We start from the raw sequence: 17,404 nt of genomic DNA, 5'->3' as shown, positions 1-17,404 counted from the left end.
TGTAAGTCATACAAAATGGCAACTTCTTCCTGAACAAAACTAAAAAAAAAATGACAAATCACCTTTACAATTATTAAAAGTGACACTGCATCATGTATCATAAAATTTTACCAAGTAATGGTGTTCATGGCTTTCGACACATCTTCTTATAAACTCCATTCCTGCATGAAAGTGGCCTTTTACACTTTACCAGCTCTCTGAAGAAAATAACAAAATCCTGAACATTTAACTCTGCAAAAACTGCACCTTTAATGTCCACATCTTTTCAGTGACTGGTGTGGGCTTGCTTCATGCTGCAGATCTTCTCAAATCGGGGCTGCAGCTGTGAGACTGCTACTCTTAGTTCATTTTCAATGTCCAGCTTTGATCTGTATTTAGTCTTGATGGAGGCCACAGCAGAAAAACCTATCTCACATAGGTAAGACGTGGCAAATGGAAGGAGTGTGGCCAGAGCTCTTTTACCTAGCAGTGGGAAATCTTTCTCCACTCCAATCCAAAATGCAGCTAGTGTCTTAGACTTAAACTCCAGCCTCATTGTTGAATCAGAGGTGACATCAATGAACTGTTCATTCTCTGTAGTGCTGAATTCGGCAGGTGGTGTTGCACTGAAGGGGTCTCGGATCCAGTCATATTGTGTAGGATCCTGCACTGGGAAGTACCTCTGGAAATGCTTTTGGAGGGCAGAGATGTGAGCTTTCATGCATGGGATCACTGTGTTCTGCAGCTTGTTGACCTCAATGAATGACTTCAGGTTCTCAAACGAGTCTATATTTCCCTCTGTAACTCGCTGCTCCCACATCTCAAGCTTTCTTGTGAATGATGTGATTTTATCTGCCAGATGTGGAAGGTGTGTGTTGCTGCCCTGCATCTGCAGATTTAGCTCATTGAGTTTTTGAAACATGTCACTGAGGTACGCAATTTTCATGAGGAACTTGTTGTTGTTAAACTTGTGGGCAAGTTCATTTTCCTCCTCCTCCAAAAAGATGCGGATCTCATCCCGCAGTTCAAAGACCCTGGATAAAACCTTCCCACGTGACAGCCATCGGGACTCGCTGTGAAACAGAACAGCTGTGTGGTCGGAGCCCATTTCCTCACACAGTGCAGAGAAAATACGTGCTTTGACAGGTCGTGTTTTAATGTAGTTCACTGTAGTGATGACATCCGTCATAACATCGTGCAGGTCGGGACTCAGCTGTTTAGACGCCAGCGCCTCTCGGTGTATCATACAGTGTGTCCACTGCACGTTAGGGGAGACGCGCTTGATGAGCGCTTGCAGCCCCCTCTTCTCCCAGCCATGGCCTGAGCCCCGTCTGTGCAGATCCCCACACAGTCCTCCCATTTCAGATCGGCCTCTCTCAAGTAAGTGTCAATTATTTTAAACAGTTCGTCTGCAGTGGCTCTGCTCGTCACTTGTTTGCAGAAAAGCAAATCCTCCCTCAAATCATCGGCATCAATGAATCTGACGTATGTTATCAATAAGCAGTCTTTATTACTGTCAGTCGCCTCATCCATCTGCAGAGCAAAGCGTCGGTCCCGTATCTTGTCATTTAGCTGCTCTTCTATGTCTTTTGACATATCATAAATACGCCTTGAGATAGTATTGTTTGAGAGAGGAATGGCCTTTAGCTTGCTGGCAGTGGCTTCGTCGATCATAGTTGAGACCATGTCGATCGCAGAGGGAAGTATTAATTCCTCGGCTATAGTGTGTGGCTTTTTACACTGAGCAACTCTGTAGGAGGCGAGCTGAGCATTTGCAGGCAGGGATGCTGCTTTAGTAAAGCGACTCTGCTGTGCACGACAGTGTGTGAGTTTATTTCTGAAGAACTCCACCGGCTTGTCTTTGTGCTCGAAATGTGTTGTCTCCAAGTGGCGTTTTAATTTGTTCGGCTTCAGACTGTCGCAAGCTAGTATTTTTAGACACACAACACACTGTGATCTTTCCTCATTACCCACTGTTGTGCTGGTGAAGCCGAGTGCGAGATATGCCTCGTCATATTTTCTTGTCTTTGCTTTTGAAGTTGCTACATTTGGTGAAGATTCATCATCTGGTTTGCGTTTAGCTGGGAGCGCTGTCACAAACTTGTCCATGCTGTTATGCTAGCATTGTAACTAACTAGTCATTCATTTAGCCGTAGCCTTGCCGCGCCCCCGCCCCCCAGTTTGGGAACCACTGGGTTAAATGATTACAGCACCGTATCACTCTAATCGGTTATCTTCTCACCTCAGCGAAAGTCAGCCTCCACTTTCTCTGGCGCTGCTGCTGCTGCGGCTGCGGCTGCTGGGGGCGTGTGGGCTCCTCCACCGAGGAGGAGGAGGAAGTTGGCTGGGGCTGCGGCTGCCGGTGGCGTCTGGGCTCCTCCACTGAGGAGGAGGAAGATGGGGGTGGCCGGCGCAAAGCCTTTAGCTTTCTCTGCAGAGGAAAAAAACAAACAGCAAGAGAAAACGGGGATGCAAATTAATGGCAATGTAATCTGATTTAGCTATTCAGAGAAATTAATTATGAATAGTTTGTATATTTGCTATTTATTTTTCATTCACTCACCTTGTAGCGGCGGACCCGAGCCTCCAGGACTGCAACCTGGGCCTCCAGCTGTTTTGCCCTTTAAGTGCTTGTCCAAGTTCAATATGTGGGGCAAAAACACCCTGGAATGGGGCAGGGGCCGGGGGGGATGACGGTTCGGCCGGTAGCCAAATTATTTAAGATGGCCCTTTCTGTGGCGTTGCTCACCCGGTGTATTTCTCGCAGATGTTTAGCCACCAATTGCAGCGTCTTGCCACAAATGGGGCAAACACTGCTCGACTTTGGCTTTGTCATCTTTGAAATAAAAGAAAGAAAAAATAGGTTCACTGACCTAGCAAATTTAAGATGGTAAGCAATTCTGTTCAGCCTCAGAAAACATTAAAACTGTTAAAAATTGCAATATTTGAGGCAAATAATGCATATTAAAGTCCCGTTTTCAGTCAGAAACACAGTACTATGAATACAGTACTTTAAAATGCTAAATAAAAACACTGAAAAAATTGTTGACAGCATACTGGCGTCCCTTTTCATTTCACTTTGGTTCCCTGATCTGGGTTGATTTTAAAGATACATCTGTTGGAAAAAGAATTTTCTTTTAAACTAGGACATTCAGAGTGAAGAGAGGAGCAAGGAGAGGAGAGAGGAGCGGAGAGAGGAAAGGAGCAGAGAGGTGAGCTAGGAAAGGAACGGTGAGAGGAGTAGAGAGGTGAGAGAAAAGAAGCAGAGAGGAGCAGAGAGAGAAGTGAAGAGAGGATCAGAGAGAGGAGTGAAGAGAGAAGCAGAGAGGAATAAAGAGAGGAGCAGAGAGAGGTGAGAGAAAAGAAGCAGAGAGGAATAAAGAGAGGAGTAGAGAGAAGAGAGGAAAGGAGCAGAGAGGTGAGCTCGGAAAGGAACAGTGAGAGGAGTGAAGAGAGGAGCACGGAGAGGTGAGAGAAAAGATGCAGAGAGGAATGAAGAGAGGAGCAGAGAGAAGAGAGGAAAGGAGCAGAGAGGTGAGCTCGGAAAGGAACAGTGAGAGGAGTGAAGAGAGAGGAGAGAAAAGAAGCAGAGAGGAGTGAAGAGAGGAGCAGAGAGAGGAGAGAAAAGAAGCAGAGAGAGGAGAGAGAAAAGAAGCAGAGAGAAGTGAAGAGAGGAGCAGAGAGAGGAATGAAAGAGGAGCGAGTAAAGGAGCAGAGAGAGGTGAGTGAGGAAAGGAGCAACCTACCTAGGTAGCAAAACTACCTTAAAAGCAATGTGTAAAGGCCCACTCACACCGGAGGCATTACAGCCACGCCGCGGTCACCGTAGCAGATAGCTGCCAGTCTAGTCAATGAGAGCACTCACACAGGGCGCGTCTCAGAAGCGACTCTCCGCGCCACGGCACGAGCATTCCGTAGCATTTCTATTTTTGACGTGAGCCGCTGCTAAACCTCGTAAATTTCAACAGAGCACTGCGCACCAGGTAGGAAATCCAACACAGAATCAACGCAATACCTCTGCCCCCTTTCAAAATAAAACACAATACGCAGTTCATGTCGCTTATCACAACTTCACATCAACGTTACGTCATGACCGGTGGCACCAGGTGATCAAAGATTGATCAAAGGGTCTCAATATGAACGATGAGAGACTAATTGTTGAAGTGGAACAACACACAATAATTTATGACACAACAGATGCTTTTTATAATCTCCTCCACGTCGGAGAAGCAAAGTCAGCTGTTTGTTGTTGTTGTTTTCTTTATACATAGTTTATCGCGGGGTCTCGCGTATGTCCAGGTTTCACGTGATCTCGTGATCTCGCGTGAATACGGCCGGCTCGCTGCCGTAACGTGGCTGACACGCGTCCAGTGTGAGTTGACACCGGGCAAAGGACGCAGCTAAACCACGGCTCAGCCGTCACGCCTCCTGTGTGAGTCCTGTGTAATACATACTGAAAACATACCTCTGTAAAAATTCCAGAGTAGCTGCAAGTTCCACAGGATAATCAATGTTGTGCACATAATACGAGCAGAACATCATCTCCAACGCTTTGTTGAAGCAGGGAAGCTGCTCGTTCACAATGACCTGGTCCACTGCAACCATGAACATCTTGGCAGTAAGTGGGCTGTTACCTGTGAACAGAGCAAGAACAATATGTTCCATATTGAGTAAATAGCTTGCTTAATGTATATGGATCCAATGAGGTTAAGTCAGGAGCTGTTTTCAGAACACTGCTTAGTTGACTTCATTTTTGAATAGCCCATATTGGGTCTATACTGCAAAAGAAAAACTCTACCAAGTAAAAACAAATGAAAAGTAGCAAAAAACATGATTTTGTCATCTCTAAACATGTTTTGCAGTGTACAATCCATTACCTGTGTAGACATAGAATGTTAAAATAAGTATTTCAACCAACAGACACCTACCACAGACCACAATGCAGGGTGTCCATGGTAGTTTGGTGGTGTCCACGTCAGTTCCAATGGCAGTGTCATCAACATTTATGAACATCTTCTCTTGCTGCTCCTTGAAATGGGCAACAAGCATCAGTACAGCTGCACCTGTTTCTTCACCTCCTGCCAGGGCTTGGCTCAGGATGGTATTTGTTGTGGTGGATGACTCAGTCTTACCAAACTGAAAGCACCGCAGGGTTCTTCTGAACTTGGTGGCTCTGGACTCTCCAAAGCTGTCATCTAACTGGACACCTGTTAGTTCTCTGAAATGAAGCCTCATTCCAGCTTCCTGGCAGAGGAAAGGCCATTCCTTAAGAAACTCTTCCGTCTCTTTCAGTCCTGAAAGTATGTCTCTCCTCTGTGAGGGAAAGTTTGGCACGTCTCATCTTCGGTGCCCCCGCTACAGAAAAAAGAACCGGTAGCGGGTCTTCGGGTCTCTCGGGGGCGCCTTCTCGATGTCCTCTGAAACGAGAGTTAAAGAGAGAAGAGAACAATAAGATTTAAAGTTTTTATGGCACTGCAACAAAAAAATAAAAATAAAAAAAGTCGCGTGAAAGAGGGGGAGGCATTATGGCCTCACCCAGCAGAGATGGCAGCTTGGCCCGGGCCAATACCTGGCACCTGGCCAGTTCCTCTTGCGGCACCAGCTTCATCCCCTTAGCCTGCTTAATAAGGGCCTGGTGCCCAAGGACAGTCCTGTTCAGGTCCTTGTGTAGCTTTCGGAGCTCCCGGATCACCACTACTGTCTGTCCACTGGTGATCCGGGAGTGTTTCGGCGGTGTGGCCCTGAAGTATTCGAGAAAGGAGATGGCCTGGCCCACGTACAAAATGATGGTGGTTGGGGCCAGGCCAGCCTTCCTCAGGACTGCAGGGTAGCTGTAGTGGAAAGAAGAAATTATAAGACACATGAGGCCATGCATAATAAAGAAAATGATAATAATAATTAATAATATTAACAACAACAACAACAATAATAATAATAATAATAATAACATAAAACACTGTTGTGTACATAGACAGAAAGCAGTAAGGGTACTTCTTTCAAAGTTCAGCACTTACACGACTTCAGGAGGGGGATGTTAAAGAGGAACTCCCACGTCGTCGTAAAACTCGTTGTTGACCAGCCGAGAGACAGGTATTTGATGAATACCTTCGCCCGGCTGATCTTCGACACAGCGTTCTCCTGCATCTTTGCTGTGCCTTTGGGGCAAAAATGTACTGCCCGTATTCTTCAACATATGAATCTGTAAAGATGGATGAGATAAATGTAGCGTGAACACACTCCACCACACACCTGCACAAATACACTGTGTTCTTTCTTACCCATGGAGGTGCCCAGCACGATGCTGCAAAGCTTCGACCCCCTGCTCTTGCCGCTAAAGTAGGGGGCCATGGCCCTGTAAACCTTTGCAGCCTTCTTACCCAGCTTGGGCTTTTTTTCCTAGAAGAAGGGGGGGGCTGCTGTTTTGCACATGCGGGCTGGCTCATCTTCCTCCTCGGATGATGATGAGGAGGAGGAAGACGGCTGTGGCTGCTGCTGGGGGGGGTGAAAGGCAGCCTTCTTCTAGCAGAGGTAGGTGGCTGGGACTGCTGCTGTGGGGGCTGCTGCTGCTTGAGGGGGGGGGGCTGCACAGGCTCGACTTCCTCCACATCGTCTGAGGAAGACGGCTCATGGCCCTTTCCATCTTGTTCTGCACTATGTGCTTCGCCACCATCTGCAGCGACTTGCCGCAGATGGGCCACACACCGTGGTCTTCATCATCTTTGAAATTAAAGAAAGAAAAAAATAGGTTCAATGACCAGGAAACTGCAGTCATAAAAATCACCAACACAAAGTTCAGCCTCAGAAAACATTAAAACGGCTAATAATTACTATATTTAAAGGCAAGTACTGCATAATAAAGTTTTCAGTCAGAAACACTGCTTTTAGATGTTATTAAGCTCAGAGGTTAGTGCTAGGGCGCAGGGCGTGGTCGAAATCACGCCACTTTTGGCACGAGTGAGTTTCCTGCAGTTTGGTGCACTTTTGGGCCCCCAAAAGGCACAAAAGATGCCGCTCTGGACGTGACAAGCAGAGGCCATTTCGACTTTTGGGGCAAAAGGTCCCGAAAAATTACCAAACTCGGGTACCCCAGTGGAGTCGGGGAACCATTTCGCGCAAAGTATGCCGAAAACGCGGTATTCTGAATTCCGATTCCGAAGCTTTCCCTCATCCTGTCCTGAGGGAAATGTCTCCACCATTAGTCTTTCTATTTTCTTTGCATCTTTGTCTTTGTTTTTGAACATCCTAATCAGCTCTTCTTGTTTTTGCTTTTGCAATTGTTTTGTTTCACCAGGAGGAATCTCTGGGTCAGAGTTATTACAGCCATATGCATCTTTGCACACTCTCTTCGCGTTGTCAGGGCCGCAACCTTTAGGAAGCCTTTTCTGGGCAGTAGCAGCTTGGAGTCGTTTGCAATTATCTAGCCGAGATATGAACTGTTTTACAAGTGAGTCATGCCCAGTGCCGACAATCTGACCCTCAATCTCACCTTGGAAGGATTTTGGGTAGCAAAGTACCATCTTCCTTGAAATTTCAGAAATGTGTTTCTTTCCAGGTTTTTTGCAGACATTCAAAATTTCTCCAGCCACAATCCTAATAATCTCTCTTCTCTGTGCTGCAGAAGGCCTCTTACCAGTATCGAACAGTTTCCTTGTACTGGAGGGCATCTTACTCCAGGGTATGTCAAAGCTGTAATGCCAGCTATTAACTTCTCTGACACTGCTCTCTGATCCAGTAGGTGAGGCTATGGTCAAAGCTGGACTGCTTGTAGCAGTGGATTTTGGTGTGGAGTGAACACTCATGGGGATATCATCACTTATGTTGTCACTCATGAATGAATCTTCAGTGCTGGGTTCTTCCATGTGGCTGGTAGATATTGAGGAGGATTTATCCTCTACTCTAGTCACTAAATCTAAATAACAAAAGGACATAATCTTGTCATTTCAATATCACCAATATATAATTTTCACTTAATTTTCGGTCTAGTGAGTCAATCCTAATCTTGTTGCAATCATCACAAATGGCACTATGTATTATTTTACTTACTTTTAATGCAGGCCATAACTTTTCTGGCCTCTATTGGCCTCAGGACTGCTGCAAGGTCATCTGCCTCCACATACCCTCAGCTGAACAGACGCCAATGTTTTTGAGCACCTCCACTACTTGCGCTATAGAGTCTTCTTGGTTGAAGAACGAGCTGAGGGATGAAGTTAGATCACTCACCCATCTATCCATGACTTCTAGAGGGGACAAAAGATTAATTATTTAGTGGTTACATTAAAAGTTTAGTGGATAACAGATTGTGGATTACACTTCCCAGCACAATCACCGTGTTACTTTGATTAATTTACGTCATTTCCCTCCATTTACACACTCGTCAAAAACTTCTGATTGTAAACACCTCATCACACTCCTACTGATCAACAACACTGTGCTTAAGAGATATGACTTTATTCCCATTCAGATTGTAAACAGGCAATGGGTAGGAATCCAGGCAGTGCTCTGCATTAATACAGTGCATATCCTCAGCTGCTTGTTTGACTTCATAGAGTCCATACTCTGATAAATACACTAAAGTGTGCGGTGTGACCAGAAAGCACACCTTTTTGTCACTGATCAAAACAAGCTTAATCTGACCAAACTTGATTGACTCATCAGACTCGCGTTTGAGGCAGAGAAAAGATCCCTTCTTGTAAAGAGTGCCCCTAAAATCTACTTCAGTTGACACAGAATCCGGTTCTGTAAACATGTGTGCTGCAACTGCATTGCGCACTGCATCACTGTACAGGTGAGCATGATATGGAGTAACGTTTTTTGACTTCAGCACTGGTGCAAAAAAGGAGTTTGAGCGGAGGGTTGTTTGGAGGAGTTGGTGCTGGTTTGCGAGAGACTGGCATATATTCTTAAAGTTCTGTGTCCTCCTCACACACCTCTTGAAGTAGGAATGTTTACTCTCAAATCTCATTGTCCACAGCCGTATTAGGGGACCCAGTTTGAGGATCAATTATGCATAATGGAGAAGATAGTGGTGCTTGGGTTTCAGGTGATCAGAGGGAAACAATGTTTTCCTTGTTTCCAGATATTCAACAACAACAATGTTGAGGTAAGCCACCTGGGCAGTGGTGATCTTGGGTGCACACACTAGTTCCACAAGTTCTTTCAGAGTGATCACTTGTTGCCACACTGGGTCATGAGGATCAACTTTGTCACAAATAATGACAGGCAGTAGTCTAAGAAGACACCAGTTCTCAGCTGCTTGGCCACCTATTGTGATGGCCTTTTCATTCACCTGACAAGGAGATAAGCTAGAATCTGAGTCCTTGTAGGAAAATTGTGTGATTCGCCTGTTCAGCTGAGCGTAACGCGGCGACAGACCCGGAGTGGAGTATGGAGCATTTCAAACTAAGTAATGATGACAAAGACCCTCAGTGTAAACTCTGCACTACTACGTTTAAGTTCAGCAGCTCTACGAGTTCACTAAGATACCACCTTCAAAACCTGCAGCCGAGCTGACGTGCTAGCAGTTAGCATTAGCCACTAAGAATTAAATACATGCTATCTGCCCCTGTGTCTAAATAAACATGCTCAGCCCACTCGTCACTCTCAACATTTCTGCGGGACATAATAATAATGCGGGACATAATAGAGGCCCTCTAATTTTACTGTCACCTTCCTCAGGGATGATTTAAGTTGTGTTCAGTACTACATGTTACTGTAAGTTTCCAGGGCTAGTAATCTTACTGTGACCTTTCTCAGAACAAGGGAGATTATAAGTGGTGCTGCTAATGTTTCAAGTTTTTCATGCAAGTACCAGATAATTATATGTAGGCTTAATACTGTGTAGGCTAAGCCCATATTGTATAGCATGTTGATTAATGTTTCACATGCAACAGGTGAGCCAGTGCACAATTTTTTTTTTATTTATGTACAGTCGTCCCTCACTATAATGCGGTTCACTTTTCGCGGACTCGCTGTTTCGCGGATTTTTTTAGTAATTTTGCATGCTTTTTTTTTTTACAGCGTACTGTACAGTATGAACGTGCATTGTGTTCTGCGTCCTAAATTGGCTAAGGGAGAACCGCACATGTGTTCAGCGTCCTGATTAACTAAGGGAGTACTGTACAAAATGCGTGTAAAAAGGTGTATAAAAGTGTGTGGTTAGGAGTTTTACGGTCTTAATAATTGTAAAACTTACTTCGCGGATTTCGTTTATTGCGGGTTATTTTTTAGAACGTATCCCCCGCGATAAACGAGGGACCACTGTATTTCAATTTTCTGTGCGGAATTTATTTTGGTTAAATGCCATATCTGTACCATATCTCCACTGGTACAATAAAACATTAGTTGAGGAACATAACATGCATTTTTTTATTCAGTATATAAGCAATATTTTGCTTTATGTTAAAAGACACCGCGAGAAATATATGTTCTTAGGAAAAAAGCAGCTTATCAGTTAACCGTTAATCGACCGATAAGATCAATCAACTAACGATTAATAAATTAAGAGATAATTTGCATCCCTAGCAGTAACGCAAGTAAATGGCCAAGTCATAAGCTACAACCCCCTCAAACAAGTCATGCCCTATGCATGGAGAAAGGCCTGGCTGACATACATGGAAATATTTCAGTGTGTTAAAGATGGAGTCACAATAGATGCCTTTGACGTCATTCACATCACTCTCCTGCAATAACTGCACTGCTTCTTTGTAGTTATCGACTGTTCGTACAGGAAAGCTCTATATCACACTCTCAAGTTGGTCTCTTTTTACCTCACAATACCTGCAGAAGTACTTGGAAGTGCTGAAATTCTGTGTGTAGCCACCAATGCAGTGTGATCCCAAATTGTCACCTACAATAGATTATTGTTGCTCGAACCACATGACCAGAAGTGGTTACAAATCCATGTTCTTCAAGCTGTCTCAGGTCTGACAACATTCTCTCAAACACTATGTCCAAAGGATTTAAAGTCTCTCTCACAACAGTACTAACTGCATATGGTCAATACTGGAACGATAAAAATGCTCAAAGTCAGCAAGTGTGAAGTATATTCCCACAAGCTTGTGTTTTTTCCTGGCTGACCCAAGTAGGTTGACAACTTCAAATGCATCCTGATACAATATCAGTTTTAAGATGATGTCACCAGCTTGTAGAAACAGCTCATTGGATTTGAAGACGAAGCCATCAGAGATATCACTTAAGACAACATCAGAAACAGGCTGATTTTGAGACCTAACACAACAGGATCTTTTAGAATAGCTCTTAAAGGGTCATGCAAGGGTATGTATTTTGCATAACTGTCTCTTCTATGTTCATCGGTGCCCAGAAAAACATTTTCTGGGTGCACATAGGCAAAGTTCTTCATAAAATACTGCCTCCTGATATATTCGGTGGACAGCTGAGCACTACATGAAGCATGCAAATCAGCTTCCTGAAGACTCTGAAAAACAGCATCAATCTCAGCATCTGACATACTAGTATTTCCTCTAAGTGTCTCTTAAATTTTGTCTTTTGTGTAAGTTTTTGGCATTATGTCCAATGCATGGCACAACTACGGGACAAGACCTGTATGAGGAGGTATCCAGATGTGTAAATGACATGGGGCTGCCTTGGGGAAAACTCGTGGGACTGACAACAGACGGCGCACCCACGATGTGTGGACACAGGAGTGGATTGGTGGCAAGGATACGTGAGGAGATGCGGGACAAAAACGTCACAGGTGAGCTGATAGCGTATCACTGCATAATACACCAGGAGTCGTTATGTGGCAAAGAATTGAAAATGGAACATGTAATGAACATTATAACGCGTGCAGTTAACTTCATCAGAGCCAAAGGGTTAAACCACCGCCAGTTCAAGGCATTTCTTGACAGGTTACATACAGAGTATGGTGACGTGCTGCAAGATTTTTTGAGCTGCGTGAGGAGATCTATTTGTTCATGGAAAGCAAAGGAAAGACACAATAGAGCTCAGAGATGAAATATTTCTGTGTGAAATGTCATTTCTGTGTGACATCACAAGCCATCTGAATGAGATGAACCTGCAGCTGCAGGGATGGGGGCGTGTCATCTCTGATTTGTACAGTACAGTGAAGGCCTTTAAAACCAAGATGAGTCTGTGGGAGACGCAGATGCGGAAAGAAAACTTGAGCCACTTTCCCAGCTGCCAGACAATGAAAGAGAAGCTCTCTACCACTGTGTTCCCGACTGCACAGTTTGCTGATAAACTCAGCATGCTTGCCGCAGACTTCCGACGCCGATTTGCTGACTTTGAAGCTCAAAAAGTAGGTTCGAACTGCTCGCCAATCCTTTTGGAGTTGATGTGGAAAGCGCACCACCAAACCTACAAATGGAGCTGATTGAGCTCCAGTGCAATGACATGCTGAGGGGAAAATATGAGAGAGTGGGTGCTGCTGAGTTCGCACGTTTCATCCCTGACACATTGCCTCAGCTGCGCATCCAAGCTGCTCAGATGCTTTCTATGTTTGGCAGCACATACCTCTGTGAAAAAATGTGCTCTCTGATGAAACTAAACAAAACGGAACACAGGAGCCATTTCACTGATAAACACCTTGACTCAATCCTGAGGATTTCCTCAGCTCAGAGCCTGACCCTGAACATTGATGAACTCGTGCAAAAGATGAGACACCACCAAGTATCAGACTCAGTCTCAGACAAGTGAGCATCACAGAGCATTAACGTATTTTTGTTTTTAATTCAGTTAATTTTTTACATTTTTCTACAAGACGTGATTTTTCTTTGAAGGAAGTATTGTTTAGTCTGTGTGCCATAGATTTTTGTATTTTTTGTTATTGTATTTTATTTATTTATATTTATTTTTCAGTTAGTGGACTCTTGCAGATAAGAGCCATGAGAAAGAATACAACTGATTTGTTTTTTTTTCTCATTTTACTATTTGAAAGCAGTAATTGGTAGGATTAGCATCACAATATTGCATTTTCAGTTTATAATGCATGCAATTTTATTTATCTTCATATTAAGGAACATTTTATTTTTGAAGGACATTTACTTTTTTGCTGTTTGCCTTTTGAAAATGTTTTACCTTGGCAGAGCCATAAGAAAATAGTTTTATTCATTTAATGTACAGGGCACGTGATCTTTCTTTGAAGGAAGTTTGTTCTGCGTTCTGAGAGGCTGTTGAAAAATGTTTTCACTAGATATTACTGACAGAGCCATAAAAAATATTGGATTATTCATTTAATCATTAAATAATATACGGTACACTGTGTTAGGTCTTGGTTCAATAGGGTATGTGCAAACATTTTTAATAAACATGTTTTAATAAACACTGGACCAGTCCGGCCCTCGGTTTGTTGCAAATTAGTTTTTTTGGCCCTCTGATGTATTTGACTTTGACATCCCTGATGTAGAAAGACCTTATAACAATATCATCTGTAACCTAAGACTGATTTTCACTTTAGTCCATTCCAGTTTCAGTTTCATTGGGCTCTATCTGAGAGGATACAGATGGCTCAGAGGATGTGACTCTAGTATTTACAGTTTCATGTTTATGTGTTCTTGAAACACGGGATGTAAATGAGGACTTCACTTTAATCACCTTGTTACGATTGCTAAATGGGCAATGTACTAACTCATCCTTATTTAAATGTACCTTGAGGTATGCAACAAGATCTCTCAAATCTATGCATTTCTTCTTACAATGCACATCATCACATACAAATGACCTTTGTGAGTCTTCAAACTGTGAAACAGGACTGTTGTGGGAACGACAGACATGAGCTTTTAAAGCAATGTACTTGGTGAATTTTTGTTTGCAGTCTGCAAAGCAATATGGATAATAGCTATTTGCCTCATGTCTATGCAGAAGCTGATGATCAACATAGCTTTTAATAATTTTCAGAACATGAGCGGCATGTGAACTTTGTCATAGCATATGCCATTGTAGCCCACCGTAGGAAACTCTCCAGAATACTCTACCCAGCACAATAGGACATTACAAACTAGAAGACAACCTAAGAACTCTGCACTCAAAGTTCTGAAATCTGGAAGGAATGACTACACAAAACATCTCTACAGATCCACTGTGCACACACTCATTAACAGCCTCAACTTAAGGTTGCGAGATGTGACATACTTAAAGTTGCGGTCGACTAATTCTTTGTTCTTGCCTTGAAGCTTTCTGGAGAGTGGCTCGCTGTAGAAATGGCACCTGCAACCATCAGGAAAAAAATACAGCACATGACATTTTAAGTTAGTGAATAGCAGTGTGAAAAAAAAAATCATTGATAAACTATAAACTAATACATTTACTGAACGCTGAAACCCCACTGGACCTGTCCACGACGCGTTGCGTGAATGGTAAATGACTGTACTTATATAGCCACTTATTCCAACCACTCAAAGCGCTTTTACAGTACTTATCTCATTCAACAATTCACACCAGGGATGCAACAATATTCGGTATTTTACCGAACCGTTCAATACGCCCTGTTCGGTTCAATGCACAACGGCAAACAATGGTATTTTCGGTACGTTTCCCCGTCAAAAAAACATTTTAAAACTTTGTGCAACTGCGCATACCATGAGCAGACTCTGGGTCGTATTTTCTGTCGCTTGATCAACATTAAGTTGCAACGTGTAGCACTACTTTAAACACTCAGTACACAGACCCAAAGCTTTCATTCACGTAGCTTATATCTGTACTTTAAGCAGTAAATAGAAATACACAGGCTATAGCATGACAGGAAACAACAATAAACACACAGTTAAGTGAAATCACAACTATGAAGCCTATTTACCCATGGTAGAAGAGCAAATAGCTGCTTTTCAAACGCACCCAGTGGGGTTTGAAGTCACGTGCAGGATGGACCAAAAGCGCGGCACGTACGCAATGTGCCAGTTTCAGCGTTATACTACTGCTAGCATAGACATATATACATAGACGCCGCATTAAGCGCTGAATCATATGTCGACGTCGCCGCCATATTGGAAATGGCAGGTCTGCCCGTAAACTAATACAAGGAAATGGACTGAACTTCATAAAGCGCCTTTCTACAAAGTTCTTTAAGTTAATGTCTCTTATACACCCATTCACACACACACTAATATATCTAGGAAACAAACAGGCACCAAAAACAACGTATGTAACTTTTAAAGTGATGATTATAAATGTTTACTCCTTACTCCTTACTCCTTTCTAATGCTGAGTGTTTACAGCTACTAATGTGTGTAACACTGTTACTGTGATGATAAATATTGAAATATTTATATTTAACATTTAATCTGTGTGTATAATAACCAGATCCTGAAATGTAGATGTGACATGAGGGTTTCTGAATAAAGAGCACTAACGTGTACATTACACGTGAACATGCATACATATACATATATACATACATACATACATACATATAGTACACACACACACATACATACATATAGTACACACACACACACATACATACATATAGTACACACACACACACACACACACACACACACATAACACACACACACACATAGTACACACACACACACATATACATACATACATAGCAGCCCTTGGATCCCCAAAGAGAGTCTCGACTGATGCTTAAGGTGTTCTTTATTTTAGTTTCAGCAGAATCAGGTTCACCATAGCACCGTGAAAACTGTGTGTCAGGGTATACAAACATAAAAACAAGTCACCATACAGTCTTCACAGTACAAACATAATTTTGCATCAATATTAAAACAAGCGTTCATTCAATCAAAGCGTTGCATACATAATACAAACTCACGTTACAAAGATACAATATTTCAAATAGACAAAATAACCAAACAAACATACCTCACTGCGCTCACCAAGGATGCTTAAATGTTCATGATGTTTTCTTCTGTTTAAACAGGCGTCACAGTCCCTTTTTGTGCAAATTAAGTAAAAGTTTAAGCTGGAGCCTGGAGAACAAACTTTTTGTGACTCAGGCTCAAACAAAGCAGCTTCCTAATTACCAACACCTGTGGGTTTACCTTTACCTGTCTCCCTCTTCTGGAGCTACGGTGTCACTCAAGGACAAAATTCATTCAACACCCATACCCATCCAAGTCCATACAAGATTCATACACACAACATCACTCACAACATAGCAATTATTTTAAGCACACATAAAATAGAAGCATTATTTAATAATTTTAAATTTGATTTTTCTTGAGACATAATATGAACAAGACAAATTTAAATAGTTTTACTCAAACAAAACAAAACACATACAAAGGACTAGTGTGGTCCTTTACAATATATATGTGTGTATATGTATGTATATATGTTCACGTTAGTGCTCTTTATTCAGAAAACCCTCATGTCACATCTACATTTCAGAATCTGATTATTATAGACACAGATTAAATGTTAAATATAAATATTTCAATATTTATCATCACAGTAACAGTGTTACACACATTAGTAGCTGTAAACACTCAGCATTAGAAAAATACATACGTTGGTTTGGTGCTTACATAAGGAGTAAACATTTATAATCCTCACTTTAAAAGTTACATACGTTGTTTCTGGTGCCTGTTTGTTTCCCAGTGTGTGTGTGAATGGGTGTATAAGAGACATTAACTTAAAGAACTTTGTAGAAAGGCGCTTTATGAAGTTCAGTCCATTTCCTTGTATTAGTTTACGGGCAGACCTGCCACATCCAATATATTTAATTCAGTGGCGGGAAGGGGTTTCCATAGACACGACAGTAGCGCGACCTCCACACGTTTTAGACGTGACATGTGAATGGTCCATGGGCTAATTTACTTAGCTAGAAAGCTAGCCTTATAAATCCACCATAAATACTCTTTTGTATTCGTATATGCAATGTGGTTAACTCTTACCTCATTCGCCTCTTTTGGAAGTATCAAAGACTGTGAAAACAGTGGGGAAAAAACAAGTTTGTTGGAAGAAAAAACGCGTCGGTCAAGCTTTGTGCAGACGGCACGCACTCTCCGTGTGGCTCAGTGATGCGTGTATCGGGGGCGGGGCAGCGGCGCGTTCATATCCAATCATTGTGCTTGTTAGCGGGTAAAACCAAACCTGATTTCGGATTATGCTTAAAAGATATTGCACAATACAAAGTTATGATTAGGTTAATAATGTATTTAATAATATATTTAAAGAAAAGCACAACTTGTTTTTACCTTTTACCTTTACCCTTACCTTTGTTAACTTTTATTTTATTCGATTTTATTTTATTTAATGTTCTGTGGTTCTGTTATACCAGGTCAAATTCCTGTGTACTTGTTGTTGTTGTACATTTGGCCAATAGAGAGAGATTCTGATTCTGATAATACTAAATTCCAGTGTAGATTAAAAATCATTTACATTCATTGTGTTACATTGGTATTTTTTAATTTATTTTATTAAATATAACAGCCTACAAATACAATAAAACTAAATACCATACCAAATAGTTTTCTACATA

The 17,404-nt window shown here is 42.3% G+C and overlaps 1 long non-coding RNA gene across 1 annotated transcript; it reads right to left on the bottom strand.

Annotated features, from left to right (window-relative positions):
• Positions 1–7,615: 7,615 nt before the first annotated feature.
• On the bottom strand, positions 7,616–16,944 carry LOC113746243 (uncharacterized). Its single transcript, XR_003462684.1, has 4 exons — positions 16,818–16,944; positions 14,089–14,163; positions 8,023–8,216; positions 7,616–7,888 (listed from the first exon to the last, which is right to left on the bottom strand). It is a non-coding gene; the product is annotated as an uncharacterized LOC113746243 (long non-coding RNA).
• Between the last annotated feature and the right edge of the window lie 460 nt (positions 16,945–17,404).

The sequence above is a fragment of the Larimichthys crocea genome, chromosome VIII, assembly GCF_000972845.2.
Source record: "Larimichthys crocea isolate SSNF chromosome VIII, L_crocea_2.0, whole genome shotgun sequence".
Taxonomy (NCBI): Eukaryota; Metazoa; Chordata; class Actinopteri; family Sciaenidae; genus Larimichthys; species Larimichthys crocea.
The sequence above is the reverse complement of the archived record's forward strand: the minus strand, read 5'-3'. Positions and strand labels throughout refer to the sequence as shown.